This window comes from Delphinapterus leucas, chromosome 1 (assembly GCF_059928025.1).
Source record: "Delphinapterus leucas isolate spDelLeu-1000000601 "Yukka" chromosome 1, BTC_Dleu_Yukka2, whole genome shotgun sequence".
Classification (NCBI taxonomy): domain Eukaryota; kingdom Metazoa; phylum Chordata; class Mammalia; order Artiodactyla; family Monodontidae; genus Delphinapterus; species Delphinapterus leucas.
In genome coordinates, this window is record NC_143129.1 from 155,656,983 (window position 1) to 155,678,538 (window position 21,556).

Consider the following 21,556-nt stretch of genomic DNA (forward strand, 5'->3'; position numbering starts at 1 on the left):
CATTCACTATTATCTAACTGTTGCCTTTGGTGGCTGTGTAATTGGATTTTATTATGATTTCAACTTTCATTTCCCTGATTTCAGATGAACTGGAAAATTTTTCCAAATGTTTATGGATTATTTATGCTTTCTCCTAAGTGAAAATACCATTCATTTCTTTGTCCATTTTGCTAATTGAATTATCTTTTCTTATTGATGTATAGAAGTAACTTATATAGCCTAGATATTAAATCTTACTCGGTTTTATGTGTTGCAATTATTCTCTCAGTTTGTAGCTTATCTTTTCACTCTCTTTATGTGAATCAAAAATGCTCAATATAAATGTAGTCAAGTTTATTGATTTTCTTCCTTTTGGTGTGCTCTTTTTTGAACATTAAGAAATATTTTCCTATCTTGCAGTCACAAAGACAATTTCCATACTGTCTTCTCTAATAATTTTCTATTCATATTAAAGTCTTTAATACTCTAGGGGTTGACTTTTATGTATATTGTAAGATAGGGATCCAATTTTATTTTCTCCCTAATATATAATCAATTGTCCAAACACCATTTATTTTAGAAAGTCTGGGGTTTGTTTATTTTCTTTTTAATTTTTTTTTTGAAATAATTTTAGATTCACGGGTAGTTGCAAAGATGGTACAGAGGCCCTGTATACCCTTCACCCAATTTCCCTCAGTGGTTATTGAGTTAGAAAAACCCAGTCTTCCTCCTGTGTTTCTCCTTTACTTTCACACCACTACCACACTCACAACACTTCTGACACCAGATGTGTGCATGTGGCGGGGGGATAGGTTCCTCACAAGCAATTCTCCGCAACACCAGCTGGTTGTCCTACAGCTTAACTCCATTATGACACAATCAACCTGGAGACGCATCAAATCCCACAGGTTAAGGGCTCATTCCCATGAGTCTTCCCCCCACACACACATGCTTTAGAGGCCAATGGCAAATAGTAGGACCCCATGACTAGCCACAGCTTCTGCCCAACTTAGCTACAAATCGGAGGTTCCCATGACTTCCTCCCCCTTGGATTCAGTTATTTGCTAGAACAGCTCACAGAACTCAGGGAAACACTGACTTAACGTTTACCAGTTTATTAAAAGATATGATAAAGGACACACATGAATAGCCAGATGAACAGACAGATACATAGGGCGAGGTCTGGGAGGGTCCCAAGCACAGGAGCCTCTGACCCTGTGGAGTTGGGTTGCATCACCCTCCCAGAAGGTGGATGTGTTCACCAAGCTGGAAGCTCCACGAACCCCTTCTGTTGAGATTTTTATGGAGGCTTCCTCATGCAGGCATGATCAATTATTAACTCTATTTTCAGCCTCTGTGGCAGGGGAGGGGGGGTGCGGGGGTGGGGGGCCGGATCCCCAGCTTCTTATTATGGCTTGGTCTTTCTGGTGACCAGCCCCCATTTAAGAGCCATCCGGGGGTCCACCCAGAGTCATTTCATTAGAACAAACGACCCTCCTATCACACAGGAAATTCCAAGGGATTTAGCACCCTATATCAGGGATGGGGTCAAAGACCAAATATTGGAACAAACGATGCTCCTAGTGCTCTTATCACTTAGGAAATCACAAGGGTTTTAGGAGCTCTGGGCCAGGAACCAGGGGCAGAGACCAATATATATATTTCCTATTATCTCACAGTTATATCTTACATAATTATGATATACTATCAAAATCAGGAATATTAACATTGATACTATGTATGTTTTATTTATCACATGTACATATTTGTGTAACCACCACCACAATCAAGATACAAAACTACCACAAAGATCTCCCTTGTTCTACTGTTTATAGTTACACACACAACCTGTCCTCAGCGGTGTTTTTATTCTCTTAACAGTGTCTTCCAAAGGTCAGAAGTTTTGAGTTGAAAAGGAAAACAAACAACCCAATAAAAAATGGGCAGATATTCAAACAGACACTTCACCAAAGATGATATATGGGTGATGGACAAATAAGCTCATGAAAAGGTTTTCAATGTTATTAGTCACTGTGGAATGAAAATTAAAACCACCATTGTACACTTTTGTAAAACAGTTTGGCAGTTTCTTTAAAAGGTAAATATACAGCTACTATCTGATCCAGCCATTCCTAGGTATTTACCCAAGAGAAATGAAAGCATACGTCCACACAAAGACTTCTACAGGAATGTTCATAGTAGCTTTATTTGTAATAGCCAAAAACTGGAAACAATCAAAATGTCCATCCATGGGTGAATGGATAAATACATAAATGTACAGCTATATGACAGAATACAACTCAATAAGTATGGATGAACTATTTATGAGCCCTACAGCATGCATGAATCTCAAAATAATTGTGCTGATTGAAAGACAAACAAGGGTACATACTGTATGATTCCATGTATATAAAATTGCAGAAAATGCAAGTGATCTACAATGACCACAGCAGATCCAGTGGTCACATGGAACCAAGCAGAGGGTGATGATGAGAGGGGGGACCACAAAGGACATGAAGAAATTTGGGGGATATTGGATGTGTTCAATACCTTGATTGTGGTGATGGCTTTACAGGTGCATATGTGTGCCAAAACTTAACAAATTGTAGACTTTAAATATGTGTAGTTCATTGTGTGCTGATTTTACCTCAATAAAGCTGTCAGAAACAAGCAGCCCAGTAAAGATTTATTTCTTACTCATGCTCCATGTGCATCATGAATTGCTAGTAGTATTTTCATTATCCCCACTCTAGGACCCAGGCTGATGGAGAAGGTACCATCTGGACAGTCCTGATTGCCATGGTGGAGGAAAACAAGGGCATGTGGCAAAGCACATGCTAATTCTTAGAGCTTCCACCCAGAAGTAACAAGGCCACACCTAACTTTTGAGGCTTTACTAGGTTCTCATAGCATCAGGATCATTATATGTTTCTGATGAATTATAATTCATCATTATGTGGTCTTTTTTAACCCTAATAATACTTTTTCCCTTACAGTCTGTGATTTCTCATATTAATGTAGCTACACACTGGCTTACTTTTGGTAAGTAATTGCCTGGGATATCTTTTTAAATTCCTTTACTTTTGATCTTTCTGTATCCGTACATCTTATTTATTTATGTTTTATTGTGGTAAGACCATTTAACATGAGATTTACCCTCTTAAATTTTAAGCTTACAAATGGTATTGTTACCATAGGCACTGTGTTGTACAGGTACTATGTTGTACTGTTGCTACTGAGGCACTATATTTGTCTTTAGAACTTGTTCATCTTGCATGATTGAAACTTTATACCCATTGAACAATACCTCCCATTTCCTTTGCACCTAGCAACCACCATTCTACTCTCTGTTTCTATGAGCTTGACTATTTTAGATAAATGGAATCATGCAGTATTTGTCCTACTGTGACTGGCTTATTTCATCTAGCATAATGTCCTCAAAGTTCATCCATATTATTGCACATGGCAGAATTTTCTTCTTTTTTAAGGCTGGTCAATATTTCACTGTATTATATATACTGCATTTTCTTTATCTAGGCTACATTAATGGACATTTAAGTGGTTTCTGCATCTTGGCTATTGTGAAAAATGCTGCAATGAACATAGGAGTGTAGATATCTCTTTGAGATCTTTCTTTCAATTATTTTAGATATATGCCCAGAAATGGGAGTGCTAGATCATATGATAGTTCAATTTTTAATTTTTTGAGGAATCTCTCTACTATTTTCCATAGTGGCTGTACCATTTTTATATTCCCACCAACAGTGTACAGGGGTTCCAATTTCTCCACATTCTCACTTTTTTTTTTAATAAATGATTTTATTTATTTATTTTTGACTGCGTTGAGCCTTTGTTGCTGCATGTGGGCTTTCTCTAGTTTTGGCGAGCGGGCGCTGCTCTTCATTGCGGTGCACGGGCTTCTCATTGTGGTGGCTTCTCTCATTGTGGAGCACGGGCTTTAGGTGCACAGGCTTCAGTAGTTGCACCATGCGGGCTCAGTAGTTGTGGCTTGCGGGCTCTAGAGCGCAGGCTCAGTAGTTGTGGCATAAGGGCTTAGTTGCTCCATGGCATGTGGGACCTTCCCGGACCAGGGCTTGAACCTGTGTCCCCTGCATTGGCAGGTGGATTCTTAACCACTCTGACACCAGGGAAGCCCCTCATTTTCTTTTTTTTATAGTGGCCATTCTAACAGGTGTGAGGTAACATCTCACTGTGGTTTTGATTTGCATTTCCCTGATGATTTGTGCTGTTGAGCACCTTTTCATATACCTGTTGGCCATTTGTATGTCTTCTTTGTAGAAATGTCTATTCAAGTCCATACCCATTTTTTAATTGAGTTTTTGGTATTTTGCAACTGGGCTGTAGGGCTTCCTTATATATTGTGGATATTAACCCCTTATCAGGTATAATGTTTGCAATATTTTCTCCCATTCTGTAGGCTACATTTTCATTTTGTTGATTGTGTCCCTTTGCTGTTCAGAAGCTTTTTAGTTTGATGTGGTCATAGTTGTCTATTTTTGCTTTTGTTGCCTGTGATTTTGGTGTCATATCCGAGAAATTACCAAGACCAATGCCAAGAGGCTTTTCCCCTATGTTTTATTTTAGGAGTTTTACAGTTTCGGGTCTTATATTTAAGTCTTTAATCCATAAGGGTTCAATTTCATTATTTTGTATGCGGATACCCAGTTTTCCAAAACAATTTGTTGAGGAAACTATCCTTCCCCATTGTGTATTCTTAGCTGTCTCTTTTTAATATTATTACTGAAGTAGAGTTAATTTACAATGTTGTTAGCTGCAGGTGTACAGCAAAGTGATTCATACATATATTCATATCATATATATTTTTTCAGATTTTTCCCATTATAGGTTATTACAAGATATTGTACATAGTTTCCTGTGCTATACAGTAGGTCCTTGTTATCTATTTTATATATAGTAGTATATAACTGTTAATCTCAAACTCCCAATTCATCCCTCCCTCCTCTGCTCTGCCCGCTTTGGTAACCATAAATTTGTTTTCTATGTCTGTGAGTCTATTTCTGTTTTGTAAATAAGTTCATTTGTATCATTCTTTTAGATTCCAGATATAAGTGATATCACATGATATTTGTCTTTGTCTGACTTACTTCACTTGGTATGATAATCTCTAAGTCCACCTATATTGCTGCAATGGCCTTATTTCATTTTTTTTTATGGCTGAGTAATATTCCAATGTATATATAACACATCTTCTCTATCCATTCATCTGTTGATGGCCATTTAGGTTGCTTCCATGTCTTGGCTATTATAAACAGTACTGCTATGGGCATTGGGGTGCATGTATCTCTTCGAATTGGAGTTTCTGTCTTTTCCAGATATATGCCCAGGAGTGGGATTGCCAGATCATATGATATCCTTATTTTTAGTTTTTTGAGGAACCTCCATACTATTTTCCATAGTGGCTGCACCAATTTACATTCCCACCAACAGTGTAGAAGGGTTCCCTTTTCTCCACACCCTCTCCAGCAGTTATTATTTGTAGCCTTTTTGATGATGGCCATTCTGACTGGTGTGAGGTGATACCTCATTGTAGCTTTGATTTGCATTTCTCTAATAATTAGCAACGGTGAGCAGCTTTTCATGTGCCCATTGGCCATCTGTATGTCTTCTTTGGAGAAACGTCTATTTAGGTCTTCTGCCCATTTATTTATTTATTTATTTTTGTGGTATGCGGGCCTCTCACTGTTGTGGCCTCTCCTGTTGCGGAGCACAGGCTCCGGGCGCGCAGGCTCAGCAGCCATGGCTCACGGGCCCAGCCGCTCCGCAGCATGTGGGATCTTCCTGGACCGGGGCACAAACCCGTGTCCCCTGCATCAGCAGGTGGACTTTCAACCACTGCACCACCAGGGAAGCCCCACATTTATTTTTTAAATTTTTATTTATGTATTTAGTTTTGGCTGTGTTGGGTCTTCGTTGCTGCACGCAGGCTTTCTCTAGTTGCAGTGAGCAGGGGCTACTCTTTGTTGTGGTGCGCAGGCTTCTCATTGTGGTGGCTTCTCTTGTTGTGGAGCACAGGCTCTAGGCACGCAGGCTTCAGTAGTTGTGGCACACAGGTTCAGCAGTTGTGGCTTGTGGGCTCTAGAGCGCAGGCTCAGTAGTTGTGGCGCACAGGCTTAGTTGCTCCACGGCATGTGGGATCTTCCCGGACCAGGGCTCGAACCCACGTCCCCTGCACTGGCAGGCAGATTCTTAACCACTGTGGCATGTGGATTCTTAACCACTGCACCACCAGGAAAGTCCCTTCTGCCCACTTTTTGATTGAATTGTTTGGTGTTTTGATATTGAGCTATATAATCTGTCTGTATATTTTGGAAATTAATCCCTTGTCGATTGCATCATTTGCAAATACTTTCTCCCATCTGAGGGTTGTCTTTTCGTTTTGTTTATAGTCTCCTTTGCTGTGCAAAACCTATTCAGTTTAATAAGGTCCCATTTGTTTATTTTTGCTTTTATTTCCATTACTCTAGGAGACAGATTCAAAAAAATATTGCTGTGGTTTATGTCAAAGAGTGTTCTACTTATGTTTTCCTCTAGGAGTTTTATAGTATCCAGTCTTATATTTATGTCTTTCATGCATTTTTAGTTTATTTTTGTATATGGTGTTAGAGCATGTTCTAATTTCATTCTTTTAATGTAGCTGTCCAGTTTTCCCAGCACCACTTACTGAAGAGACTGTCTTTTCTCGAATGGATATTCTTGCTTCCTTTGTCATAGGTTAATTGACCATAAGTGTGTGGGTTTCTGGGCTTTCTATCCTGTTCCGTTGATCTATATGTCTGTTTTCGTGCCAGTACCATACTGTTTTGATTACTATTGTTTTGTAATAGGGGAGAAGTCAGGGAGAGTGATTCCTCCAGCTCTGTTCTTCTTTCTCAAGATTGTTTTGGCTATTTGGAGTCTTTCATGTTTCCATACAAATTTTAAATTATTTGTTCTAGTTATGTGAAAAATGCCATTGGTAATTTGATAGGATTGCATTGAATCCATAGATTGCCTTGGGTAGTACGGTCATTTTAACAATATTGTTTCTTCCAATCCAAGAACACAGTATATCTTTCCATCTGTTTGTGTTGTCTTCAGTTTCTTTCATCAGTGTCTTATAGTTTTTGGAGTACAGGTCTTTTGTCCACTTAGGTAGGTTTATTCCTGGGTATTTTATTCTTTTTGATACAGTGGTAAATGGATTTGTTTCATTAATTTCTCTTTCTGATATTTCATTGTTAGTGTATAGAAATGCAACAGATTTCTGTATGTTAATTTTGTATCTGACAACTTTACCAAATTCACTGATGAGTTCTAGTAGTTTTCTGATGGCATCTTTAGGATTTTCTTTTCTTTCCTTTTTTTTTAAATTGAAGTACAGTTGATTTACAATGTTGTGCCAATCTCTGCTGCACAGCCAAGTGACTCAGTTATACACATAGAGACGTGCTTTTTATATATTATTTTCCATTATGGTTTATCACAGGATATTGAATATAGTTCCCTGTGCTATACACTAGGACCTTGTTGTTTATCCATTCTAAATGTAATAGTTTGCATGTACCAACCCTAAACTCCCAGTCCATCCCTCTCCCTCCCTCCCTCCCCCTTGGTAACCACAAGTCTGTTCTCTATGTCTATTTCTGTTTTGTAAGTAGGTTCATTTGTGCCATATTTTAGATTCCACATGTAAGTGGTATCATATGGTATTTGTCTTTCTCTTTCTGACTTACTTCACTTAGTATGATAATCTCTAGTTGCATTTAGGATTTTCTATGTATAGTATCATGTCATCTGCAAAGAGCGATAATTTTACTTCTTTTCCAATTTGGATTCCTTTTATTTTCACCTCTGATTGCTGTGGCTAAGACTTCCAAAACTGTCAAATAAAATTGTTGAGAGTGGGCATCCTTGTCTTGTTTCTGATCTTAGAGGGAATGCTTTTGGCTTCTCACCATTGAGTATGATGTTGGCTGTGGGTATTATTGGCTCTCTTGTCAAAGATCAGGTGACTGTATGTGTGTGGGTTTATTTCTAGGCTCTTTATTATGTTCCATTGTTCCATGTGTCTGTCTTTATACCAATACCTTACTATTTGATTACTGTAGCTTTATAATATATTTTGAAATCAGAAAGTGTGATGCCTCCAGCTTTGTTTTTCTTTCTCAAGATTGCTTTGGCTTTTGGGGATCTTTTGTGGTTCCATGTGAATTTTAGGATTTTTTTTCATTTCTATTTAAAATGTCAGGATTTTGATGGGGAAAGCACTGAATCTGTGTATAACTTTGGGTAGTATAGACATCTTTAAAATATTGTCTTCCCAAATATGAACATGGGATGTCTTTCATTTATCAATATTTGCATCTAGTTTCTTTCCGTGATGTTTTGTTTTTTTCAGTATATAAGTCTTTTGCCTCCTTGGTCAAACTTATTCCTAAGTATTTCATTCTTTTTGATGCTGTTGTAAATGGGATTGTTTTCTTAATTTTCTTTTCAGTTAGTTCATTATTCTAGAAATGCAACTGGTTTTTGTATGCTGATTTTTTAATTCTGCAGCTGTACTGAATTTATTACTTCTAACAGTTTTTTCGTGGTCTTCAGGGTTTTCTACATATAAGATCAGTTCATTTGTAAACAGAGATAAATTTACTTCTTCCTTTCCAATGGATGCCTTTTATCTATATCTATCTGTCTTTCTATCTATTAATCTGTCTATCTATCATCTATCCAGTTTCTCTGGCTAGGACTTCAAGTATATGTTGAATAAAAGTGTTCAGAGTGGGCATCCTTGCCTTGTTCCTAATCTTAGAGGAAAAGCTTTAGTTTTTCATCACTGAGTGTGATGTTCCCTGTAGGCTTTTCATATATGGCCTTTAATATGTTAAGATACATTCCTTCTATACCTGGTTTGTTGAGTGTTTTTAACATGATAGGATGTAGAATTTTGTCATATGCTTTTTCTGCATCGAGATGTTCATGTGATTCTTGTCCTTTGTCTATTAGTGGTATATACATTTATTGATTTTCATATATTCAACCATCATGTATCCTGGGGATAAATCCCACTTGGTCATGATGTATAATACTTTTGATATGATGTTGAATTCAGTTTCCTAGTATTTTGTTGAGTATTTTTGCATCAAATTCATGAGGGATATTGGACTATAGTTTTCTTGTAGTGCCTGTCTGGCTTTGGGATCAGGGTAATGCTGGCCTCATAAAATGAGTTTGGATGTGTTCCTCCCTCTTCAAGTTTTTGAAGAATTTGAGAAAGATTGGTGTTAATTTTTCTTTAAATATTTGGTAGAATTCTCCTTTGAAGCCATCTGGTCTTGGACCTTTTGTTGTTGGGAGCATTTTGATTACAGATTTAATCTCCTTAGTAGTTATTGGTCTGTTCAGATTTTCTGTTTCTTCATGATTCATTCTTGGTACATTGTATGTTTCCAAGAAATTATCCATTTCTTTTAGGTTATGCAATTTGTTGGCATATAATTGTTCACAACAGTCTCGTATGAGTCTTCTTATTTCTGTGGCAGAAGTTGCAGTGTCTCCTCTTTCGTTTCTGATTTTTGTTATCTGTGTCCTCTCTTTTTTTCTTACTTAGTCTAGCTAAGGTTTTGTAAATTTTGTTGCTCTTTTCAAAAACCAACTCTTAGGGACTTCCCCTAAGTGGCACAGTGGTTGAGACTCCATGCTCCCAATGCAGGGGACCAGAGTTCGATCCCTGGTCAGGGAACTAGATCCCACATGCATGCCACAACTAAGAGTTCGCATGCCACAACTAAGAGGCCTGCGTGCTGCAACTAAGGAGTCAGCAAGCTGCAACTAAGTAGCACGTGAGCTGCAACTAAGAAGCCAGTGAGCCACAACTAAGAAGCCCACATGCTGCAACTAAGGAGCTCACCTGCCACAACTAAGACCCAGCACAACTAAATAAATAAATATTTTTAAAAACTCTTAGTTTTGTTGATTTTTTATATTGTTTTCTAATCTCTATTTCATTTATTTCTGCTCTAATCTTTATTAGTTCCTTCCTTCTGATAAGTTTGGGTTTAGTTTTGGGGTTTTTTTTTTTAGTCCCTTAGAGTATAAATTTAGGTTGCTGATTTGAGCTCTTTCTTCTTGTTTAGTATATACATGTTCTGCTATAAACTTCCCTCTTAGTACTGCTTTTCTTCATCCCATGAATTTTGGTATGTTGTGTTTTCATTTTGTCTCAAGATATTTTCTGATTTCCCTTATGATTTCTTACTTGACCCATTTGTTGCTCAAGAGTGGTTTGTTTAATTTCCACATATTTGTGAATTTTCCAATTTTCCTTCTGTTACTGATTTCTAGTTGTATTTTATTGTAATCTGAAAAGATACTTGGTATGATTGTTTTGTGGCCTAACATGATCTATGCTGGAGAATGTTCCATGTGTACTTGAGAAGAATGTGTATTCTGCTGATGTTGAATAGATAGAACATGATAGAATATTCTTTTTATACCTGTTAGGCCTGTTTGGTTTATTGTGTTAATCAGGTCTTCTACTTTCTTATTGATCTATCCATTATCAAAAGTGGGATATTGAAATATCCTACTATTATTGTGTTACTCTCTATTTCTCTCCTCAGATCTGCCAATGTTTAGTTCATATATTTCAGGGCTCTAATGTTAACTGTGTGTATATTTATAATTGTTATATCTTCCTGGTGAATGGACACTTTTATCGTTATATAATGTCCTTCTTTGTCTCTTGTGACAGTTTTTAACCAAAGTCTATTCTGTCTGATATAATATGGTCACTTCTACTCTCATTGGGTTTCTATTTGCATGGAATATTTTCCCTTCTTTTCACTTTCAGCCTATGTGTATCTTTACACATAAGACGAATCTCTTGTAGACAGCATACAATGAGTACAGAGTTTTTTTTTTAATCCATCCAGCCACTCCATGTCTTTTGATTAGGGATTTGATCCATTTACATTTATTTATTTATTTACTTGGCTGCGTTGGGTCTTCATTGCTGCGCATGGGCTTTCTCTAGTTGCGACGAGCAGGAGGTCTACTCTTTGTTGCAGTGCATGGGCTTCTCATTGCGGTGGCTTCTCTTGTTGTGAAGCACGGGCTTTAGGCGTGCGGGCTTCAGTAGTCACAGCACGCAGGCTCAGTAGTTGTGGCTCATGGGCTCTAGAGCACAGGCTCAGTAGTTGTGGCACATGGGCTGAGTTGCTCCACAGCATGTGGGATCTTCCCAGACGAGGGCTCAAACCTGTGTCCCCTGCATTGGCAGGTGGATTCTTAACCACTGCACAACCAGAGAAGTCCCTCCATTTACATTTAAAGTAATTACTAAAAGGAAAGGACTTACTATTGCCATTTTGTTCATTGTTTTCTGCCTGTCTTGTGACTATTTTGTCCTCTTTTACTCTCTTTCTGCCTTTCTTGTGTGTTGTTGACTTTTTGCATTGACATTCTTTGATTCCTTTCTCATTTTCTTTTGTGTATCTTCCATAGGTATTTTTTGTGTGCGTGGTTACCATGGGGCTTACACAAAACATCTTATAATAATCTGTTTTAAGCTGATAACAATTTAACTTTAATAGTATATATAAACTCTTTTGAGATTGGATCAAGATGGTGGAATAGAAGGACGTGTGCTCACTCCCTCTTTCGAGAGCACCGGAATCACAACTAACTGCTGAACAGTCATCAACAGGAAGACACTGGAACTCACCAAAAAAGATACCTCACATCCAAAGACAAAGGAGAAGCCACAGTGATATGGTAGGAGGGGTGCAATCACAATAAAATCAAATCCCATAACCGCTGGGTGGGTGACTCACAAACTGGAGAACAGTTATACCACGGAAGTCCACCCACTGGAGTGAAGGTTCTGAGCCCCATATCAGGCTTCCCAACCCAGGTGTCTGGCAAAGAGAGGAGGAATTACCAGAGAATCAGACTTTGAAGGCTAGCAGAATTTGACTGTAGGACTTCGACAGGACTGAGAGAAACAGAGACTCCACTCTTGGAGGGCACACACAAAGTAGTGTGCACATCAGGACCCAGGGGGAAGGAGCAGTGACCCCATAGGAGACTGAACCAGACCTACCTGCTAGTGTTGTAGGGTCTCCTGCAGAGGCAGGGGGTGGCTGTGGCTCACCATGGGGACAAGGATACTGGCAGCAGAAGTTCTGGGAAGTACTCCTTGGCAGGAGCCCTCCCAGAGTCCGCCATTAGCCCCACCAAACAGCCTGTAGCCTCCAGTGCTGGGTCGCCTCAGGCCAAACAACCAACAGGGAGGGAACTCAGCCCCACCCATCATTAGACAAGCGGATTAAAGTTTTACTGAGCTCTGCCCACCAGAGCAACACCCAGCTCTACCCACCACCAGTCCCTCCCATCAGGAAGCTTGCACAAGCCGCTTAGATAACTTCATCCACCAGAGGGCAGACAGCAGAAGCAAGAAGAACTACAGTCCTGCAGCCTGTGGAACGAAAACCACATTCACAGAAATACAGACAAAATGAAAAGGCAGAGGACTTTGTACCAGATGAAGGAACAAGATAAAACCACAGAAAAACAACTAAATGAAGTGGAGATAGGCAACCTTCCACAAAAAGGATTCAGAATAATGATACTGAAGATGATCCAAGACCTCAGAAAAAGAATGGAGGCAAAGATCGAGAAGATGCAAGAAATGTTTAACAAAGACCTAGAAGAATTAAATAACAAACAAACAGAGATGAACAATACAATAACTGAAATTAAAAATACACTAGAAGGGATCAACAGGAGAATAACTGAGGCAGAAGAATGGATAAATGACCTGGAAGACAGATGGTGGAAATCACTGCCATGGAACAGAATAAAGAAAAAAGAATGAAAAGAAATGAAGACAGTCTAAGAGACCTCTGGGACAACATGAAATGCAACAACATTCGCATTATAGGGTTTCCAGAAGGAGAAGAGAGAGAGAAAGGTCCCAAGAAAATACTTGAAGAGATTATAGTTGAAAACTTCACTAACATGGGAAAGGAAATAGCCGCCCAAGTCCAGGAAGCACAGAGAGTCCCAGGCAGGATAAACACAAGGAGAAACATGCCGAGACACACAGTAATCAAATTGACAAAAATTAAAGACAAAGAAAAATTATTGAAAGCAACAAGGGAAAAACGACAAATAACATACAAGGGAACTCCCATAAGGTTAACAGCTGATTTCTCAGCAGCAACTCTACAAGCCAGAAGGGAGTGGCACAATATATTTAAAGTGATGAAAGGGAAGAACCTACAACCAAGATTACTCTACCCAGCAAGGATCTCATTCAGATTCAACAGAGAAATCAAAAGCTTTACAGACAAGCAAAAGCTAAGAGAAGTCAGCACCACCAAACCAGCTCTACAACAAATGCTAAAGGAACTTCTCTAAGTGGGAAACACAAGAGAAGAAAAGGACCTACAAAACCAAACCCAAAACAATTAAGAAAACAGTAATAGGAACATACATATCAATAATTACCTTAAATGTGAATGGATTAAATGCTCCAACCAGAAGACACAGGCTCCCTGAATGGGTACAAAGACAAGACCCATCTATATGCTGTCTGCAAAAGACCCACTTCAGACCTAGGGACACATACAGACTGAAAGTGAGGGGATGGAAAAAGATATTCCATGCAAATGGAAATCAAAAGAAAGCTGGAGTAGCAATGCTCATATCAGATAAAATACACTTTAAAATAAAGAACGTTACAAGAGACAAGGAAGGACACTACATAGTGATCAAGGGATCAATCCAAGAAGAAGATATAACAATTATAAATATATATGCACCCAGCATAGGAGCACCTCAATACATAAGGCAAATGCTAACAGCTATAAAAGAGAAAATTGACAGTAACACAATAATAGTGGGGGACTTTAACACCTCACTCACACCAACGGAAAGATCATCCAGCCAGAAAATTAATAAGGAAACACAAGCTTTAAATGACACGACAGACCAGAGAGATTTAATTGATATTTATAGGACATGCCATCCAAAAACAGCAGATTACACTTTCTTCTCAAGTGCACATGGAATATTCTCCAGGATAGATCACATCTTGGGTCACAAATCAAGCCTTGGTAAATTTAAGAAAATTGAAATCATGTCAAGAATCTTTTCTGACCACAACGCTATGAGATTAGAAATCAATTACAGGGAAAGAAAACGTAAAAAACACAAACACATGGAGGCTAAATGATACATTACTAAATAACCAAGAGATCACTGAAGAAATCAAAGAGGAAATCAAAAATACCCAGAGACTAATGACGACGAAACAAAAACATGACGATCCAAAACCGATGGGATGCAGCAAAAGCAGTTCTAAGAGGGAAGTTTACTGCAATACAATCCTACCTCAAGAAACAAGAAAAATCTCAAATAAACAATCTAACCTTACACCTAAAGGAATGAGAGAAAGAAGAACAAACAAAACCCAAAGTTAGTAGAAGGAAAGAAAGCATAAAGATCAGAGCAGAAATAAATGAAACAGAAACAAAGAAAACAATAGCAAAGATCAATAAAACTAAAAGCTGGTTCTTTGAGAAGACAAACAAAATTGATAAACCTTTAGCAGACTCAACAAGAAAAAGAGGGAGAGGACTCAAATCAATAAAATTAGAAATGAAAAAGAAGAAGTTGCAATGGACCGTAGTAATACAAAGCATCATAAGAGACTACTACAAGCAACTCTATGCCAATAAAACGGACAACCTCGAAGAAATGGACAAATTCTTAGAAAGATATAACTTTCCAAGTCTGAACCAGGAAGAAACAGAAAATATGAACAGACCAATCACAAGTAATGAAATCGAAACTGTGATTAAAAATCTTCCAAGAAACAAAAGTCCAGGACCAGATGGCTTCACAGGTGAATTCTATCAACATTTAGAGAAGACCTAACACCCATCCTTTTCAAACTCTTCAAAAAATTGCAGAGGACGGAACACTCCCAAACTCATTCTACGAGGCCACCATCACCCTGATACCAAAACCAGACAAAGATACTACAAAAAAAGAAAATTACAGACCAGTATCACTGATGAATACACATGCAAAAAACCTCAACAGAATAGTAGCAAACAGAATCCAACAACATATTGAAAGGATCATACACCATGATCAAGTGGGATTTATCCCAGGGATGCAAGGATTCTTCAATATATGCAAATCAATCAATGTGATACACCATATTAACAAATTGAAGAATAAAAACCATATGATCATCTCAATAGATGCACAAAAAGCTTTTGAGAAAATTCAAGCCCCATTTACGATAAAAACTCTCCAGAAAGTGGGCATAGAGGGAACCTACCTCAACATAATAAGGGCCATATACGACAAACCCACAGCAAACATCATTCTCAATGGTGAAAAACTGAAAGCATTTCCTCTAAGATCAGGAAGAAGACAAGGATGTCCACTCTCACCACTATTATTCAACATAGTTTTGGAAGTCCTAGCCACGGCAATCAGAGAAGAAAAAGAAATAAAAGGAATACAAATTGGAAAAGAAGAAGTAAAACTGTCACTGTTTGCAGATGACATACTATACATAGATAATCCTAGGGATGCCACCAGAAAACAACTAGAGCTAATCGATAAAGTTAATTGTAAAGTTGCTGGATACAAAATTAATGCACAGAAATCTATTGTGTTCCTAAACACTAACAACAAAAGATCAGAAAGAGAAATTAAGGACACAATTCACCACTTCAACTAAAACAATAAAATACCTAGGAATAAACCTTCCTAAGGAAGTAAAAGACCTGTACTCAGAAAACTATAAGACACTGATGAAAGAGATCAAAGATTACACAAACAGATGGAGAGATATACCATGTTCTTGGATTGGAAGAATCAATATTGTGAAAATGACTCTACTACCCAAAGCAATCTACAGATTCAATGCAATCCCTATCAAATTACCAATGGCATTTTTTACAGAACTAGAACAAAAAATCTTAAATTCGTATGGAGACACAAAAGACCCCGAATAGCTAAAGCAATCTTGAGGGGAAATAAACGGAGCTGGAGGAATCAGACTCCCTAACTTCAGACTATACTACAAAGCTACAGTAATCAAGACAATATGGTACTGGCTCAAAAACAAAAATATAGATCAATGGAACAGGACAGAAAGCCCAGAGATAAACCCATGCACCTATCAACTAATCTATGACAAAGGAGGTAAGGATATACAGTGGAGAAAAGACAGTCTCTTCAATAAGTGGTGCTGGGAAAACTGGACAGCTACATGTAAAAGAATGAAATTAGAACACTCCCTAACACCATACACAAAAATAAACTCAAAATGGATTAAAGACCTAAATGTAAGACCGGACACTATAAAACTCTTAGAGGAAAACACAGGAAGAACACTCTTTGACATAAATCACAGCAAGATCTTTTTTGACCCACCTACTAGAGTAATGGAAATAAAAACAAATATAAACAAATGGGACCTAATGAAACTTAAAAGCTTTTGCACAGCAATGCAAACTATAAACAAGATGAAAAGACAACCCTCAGAATGGGAAGAAATATTTGCAAACGAATCAACGGACAAAGGATTAATCTCTAAAATTTATAAACAGTTCATGCAGCTCAATATTAAAAAAAACAAACAATCCAATAAAAAAATGGGCAGAAGACCTAAACAGACATTTCTCCAAAGAAGACATACAGATGAAAAGTGCTCAACATAACTAATTTTTAGAGAAATGCAAATCAAAACTACAATGTGGTATCACTTCACACCAGTTAGAATGGGCATCATCAGAAAATCTACAAATGTCAAATGCTGGAGAGGGTGTGGAGAAAAGGGAACCCTCTTGCACTGTTGGTGGGAATGTAAATTGATACAGCCACTATGGAGAACAGTATGGAGGTTCCTTAAAAAACTAAAAATAGAATTACCATATGACCCAGCAATCCCACTACTGGGCATATACATCCAGAGAAAACCATAATTCAAAAAGACACATGCACCCCAATGTTCATTGCAGCACTATTTACAATAGCCAGGTCATGGAAGCAACCTAAATGCCCATTGACAGACAAATGGATAAAGAAGATGTGGTACATATATACAATGGAATATTACTCAGCCATGAAAAGGAACGAAATTGGGTCATTTGTAAAGACGTGGATGGACCTAGAGACTGTCATACAGAGTATAGTAAGTCAGAAAGAGAAAAACAAATATGGAATATTAACGCATATTATGTGGAATCTAGAAAAATGGTACAGATGAACTCGTCTGCAAGGCAGAAGTAGCAACACAGATGTAGAGAACAAACATATGGACACCAAGGGGGGAAAGCAAGGGGGCGGTGGTGGTGGGATGAATTGGGAGATTGGGGTTGACATATATACAGTAATATGTATAGAATAGATAACTAAGAAGAACCTGCTGTATAAAAAATAAAATAAAAATTCAAAAAAAAAACTCCTTTGCATCTCCCCACCCCTACTTTATACGGATGTCAAATTACATCTGTATATAAATTGTATCCATTAACATAGTTTTATAGTTATTTTCATGCTTTTGTCTTTTAAATTCTATACCGAATTAAAAGTGCTTTTCATAACACCACTACAGTATTATAGTATTTTCTATTTGTCTATATTTTTATCTTTACCAACAAGCTGTATATTTTTATATGCTTTTTTGTTTCAACTTGCAGACTCCCTTTAGCTTTTCTTTCTTTCTTTCTTTCTTTTTTTTTTTTTTTTTTTGCGGTATGCGGGCCTCTCACTGTTGTGGCCTCTCCCATTGCGGAGCACAGGCTCCGGACGCGCAGGCTCAGCGGCCATGGCTCATGCGCCCAGCCGCTCTGCGGCATGTGGGATCTTCCCGGACCGTGGCACGAACCCGTGTCCCCTGCATCAGCAGGCGGACTCTCAACCACTGCGCCACCAGGGAAGCCCCCTTTAGCTTTTCTTATAAGGCAGGTCTAGTGGTGATGAATTTCCACAGCTTTTGTTTATCTAAGAAAGTCTTTGTCTTTCATTCTGAAAGACAGTTTTTCCAGATACAGTATTATTGGTTGCAAGGTTTCTTTTTTTCTTTCAGCACCTTGAATGTATTATTCCACTCACTTCTGGTTTGTACAGTTTCTCCTAGAAATACATCAGTAATCTTACGGGAGCTACCTTGTATGTAACAAGGTGCTTTTCTATTGCTGCTTTCAAGATTCTCTCTTTATCTTTGACTTTTGACAGTTTGATTATAATGTGTCTTGGTGTGAGCCCCTTTGGAGTCATCATACTTGGAGTCCTTTGAACATATTCGAATTTGGATGTCTAATTCCTTCCTTGGTTTTGGGAGATTTTTGACCATTACTTCTTCAAATATGCTTTCTGTCCTGTTCTCTCTCTTTTCTCTTTCTGGAACTCCCATAATGCATATATTGGTCTACTCTATGGTGTCCCATAAGTCCCTTAGGCTTTCTTCACTTTTCTTCATTCTTTTTTATTTTTGTTCCTATGACTCTAAATAATTTCAAATGACCTTCTTTGAGTTTGCTGATTCTTTCTTCTGTTTGATCAAGTGTGCTGTTGAACCCCTCTAATAAGTTTTCAATTCACGCACTGTATTCTGCAGCTCCAGAATTTGTTTGGTTCTTTTTTATAGTTTCTGTCTCTTTGTTGATATCCTCATTTGGACGGGCTTCTGTGAGGGGAAGACCTTTAATAATTAACCTGACTAGAGATTCTGGGGAATCTCTGAAAACTTTTTTGGTGGATGCGACTTGTCTGAGCTTGTGCAGCTAATTTTCCAATTAGAGAGGTCTGCTGGTTTCTTTCTCAGGTTTCTTTTTCATAATCTCTTGCTCCCTCTGGTGTCTGTCTGTGGTACTGAAAGTTCTCTGGTGCTACAGCGTCAAGCCACCTCACTCAGCAGCATCCCAACCTATGTTGTGCTTAGTGGCATCCGAAGTATTTTGGCTCCCCATCAGTACTGCAAATCAAGAGAGACAGAAACCAGTCCCTCGGGAAACCCTCTGAAAAGCCAGAATGTTGAATGCATATTCCACTCTTCTTCCCACCCTCACCCCAACCCCTTGAAAAACAACCCAAGTTGAGATGTGCCTGCTTGTGGGTTTCTGGAGTTCTCAAAAAGATATTTTGGTCCATACATTGTTGTTAACCTGGCGTCTCTGTTGAGGACTGACATTTGGGACTTCCTATTCCACTATCTTGCTAAAATCACTTCCTTATCTCTTTCTTGTAATATGGTATTTTATTTTATCTAAAACAGCATCTAATTTTGGAGATGTTAAAATGTGGAGGAAAAATGACCAATGGCAAGAGTAAGACATCATACATAGTAAGACGAGCCACAGTCTTGTTATGGCAGAAATTCACTCTAAGTATTAGGATGAAAGATTAGGGTGCTGTAGTAAAGAGACCAAACAACACAGTGGCTTGGAGTACAAAAAAAGTGTGTTTCTCTCTCAATAACAGTTTTGAAATGTGTATTCAAGTGAATGGGGTAGCATTGCTACATGCTAAATTCAAAAACCCAGTTCTTTTTATCCTGTTGCTCTGCCATCCACTAAGATGCAATATCTGGGACATACTTATACTAAAAATGATTCACTGTTTATCTGAAATTCAAATTTAACTGGGTGCCTTGTGTTTTATCTGGCAAGTCTACACTAGGACATTGTATAGTCTGCAACCATCAAAGCTGGGCTCCTGCAGGTTACAGCTGGTAAAAAGGGGAAAGAAAATGATGTGAAGGCATGCCTGCTTTCCTGAGGGTCTAGGCCCAGGAATGTCATATACCATTTCTGCTCATTTTCCATTGGCAAGAACTTAAATTATAGGATTATACCTAACTACAAAGGAGACTAGGAAATGTTAGTTAGTTAAGTGCCCCCAATAAAAAAGGTGAACAGATTTTGGAGGACAACCAGCAGTCTTCATCATAAGAAGTTGATCTTCTGTGTCCTTTATTTCTTCTTTCCCTATCTCTGTCTTTTTGCCTTATATTTTAGGGGCTTTTCTTGATGTTATCTCCCAAGTGGTTTCTTGAATATCTTATTTTAGCTATCATATGCTTAATATCCAAAAGTTATTTCTAATTTTCCAGTTGGTCTCTTTCCACTAGCAACCTTTCTTGTTCTATGGAGGTAGTCTCTTCCCAGATCTTCCTGAGGATATCATTAGAGTTTTTAAAGATTCTACTGTGCCAGAGAGCCCAGAAATAAACCCACACCTTTATGGTCAATTAATCTACAACGAAGGAGGTGAGAATATACAATGGGGAAAAGACAGTCTCTTCAACAGGTGGTGCTGGAAAACTGGACAGCTACATGTAAAAGAATGAAATTAGGACATTCTCTCACACCATATACAAAAATAAACTCAAAATGGATTAAAGACCTAAATGTAAGGCTAGAAACCATAAAACTACTAGAAGAAAACATAAGTAGAACACTCTTTGATATAAATCATAGCAATATTTTTTTGGATCTCCTAAGGCAAAGGAAACAAAAGCAAAAATAAACAAATGGGACCTAATTAAACTTAAAAGCTTTTGCACAGCAAAGGGAACCTCAACAAAATGAAAAGACAACCTACTGAATGGGAGAAGACATTTGCAAATGATATGACCAATAAGGGGTTAATATACAAAATATATAAACAGCTCATACAACTCAATATCAAAAAAACAAACAACCCAATTTCAAAATGGCCAGAAGCCCTAAACAGACATTTTTCCAAAGAAGATATACAGATGGCCAACAGGCACATGAAAAGATGTTCAACATCATTACTCATCAAAGAAATTAAAACACAATGAGATATCACCTCACACCTGTCAGAAAGGCTATCATCAAAAAGAGCACAGATAACAAATGTTGGTGAGGATGTGGAGAACAGGGAACCCTGTACACTGTTGGTGGGAATGTAAATTCGTGCAGCCACTGTGGAAAACAATATGGAGGTTTCTCAAAAAAACTAAAAATAGAACTACCATATATCCCAGCAATTCCACTCCTGGATATATAGCTGAAAAAACAAAAAAACCAAAACAAAACCCCACTAATTCAAAAAGATACATGTACCTCAATGTTTGTAGCAGCATCATTTACAATGGCCAAGGTGTGGATGTTTGTAGCAGCATCATTTACAATGGCCAAGGTGTGGAAACAAGTTAAGTGCCCATCAACAGATGAATTGATAAAGAAGATATGGCATATATATATACAATGGAATATTAGCCATAAAGAATGAAATTTTGCCATTTGCAGCAACATGGATGGACTCAGAGGGTATTATACTTACTGAAATAAATCAAATACTGTATGTTATCCCTTATATGTGAAATCTAAAAAAATAACACAAATGAATGAATATAACAAAACAGAAGCAGACTCACAGATACAGAAAAACTAGCGGTTACCAGTGGGGAGAGGGAAGAGGGAGGGGCAAGATAGGGATAGGGGATTAAGTTACTAACTACTACGTATAAAGTAAATAAGCTACAAGGATATATTGTACA

The 21,556-nt window shown here is 38.0% G+C and overlaps 1 protein-coding gene, 1 non-coding gene and 1 pseudogene across 2 annotated transcripts in view; 2 read left to right on the forward strand and 1 right to left on the reverse strand.

The window, feature by feature from the left end:
- SLC2A1 (solute carrier family 2 member 1) overlaps nucleotides 1–21,091 on the forward strand; it is a 72,388-nt gene extending 51,297 nt beyond the window's left edge. Inside the window, exon 11 of the mRNA XM_022575460.3 lies at nucleotides 1–21,091. This exon is cut by the window's left edge and continues 15,850 nt beyond it. The gene's annotated coding sequence lies outside the window, so the exon portion shown is untranslated.
- The window catches only part of LOC149750771 (protein BEX3-like), a 38,968-nt pseudogene extending 17,877 nt beyond the window's left edge, over nucleotides 1–21,091 (forward strand).
- LOC111175691 (uncharacterized) overlaps nucleotides 1–21,556 on the reverse strand; it is an 82,206-nt gene that overhangs the window by 47,888 nt on the left and 12,762 nt on the right. The gene's annotated exons all lie outside the window — the stretch shown is intronic.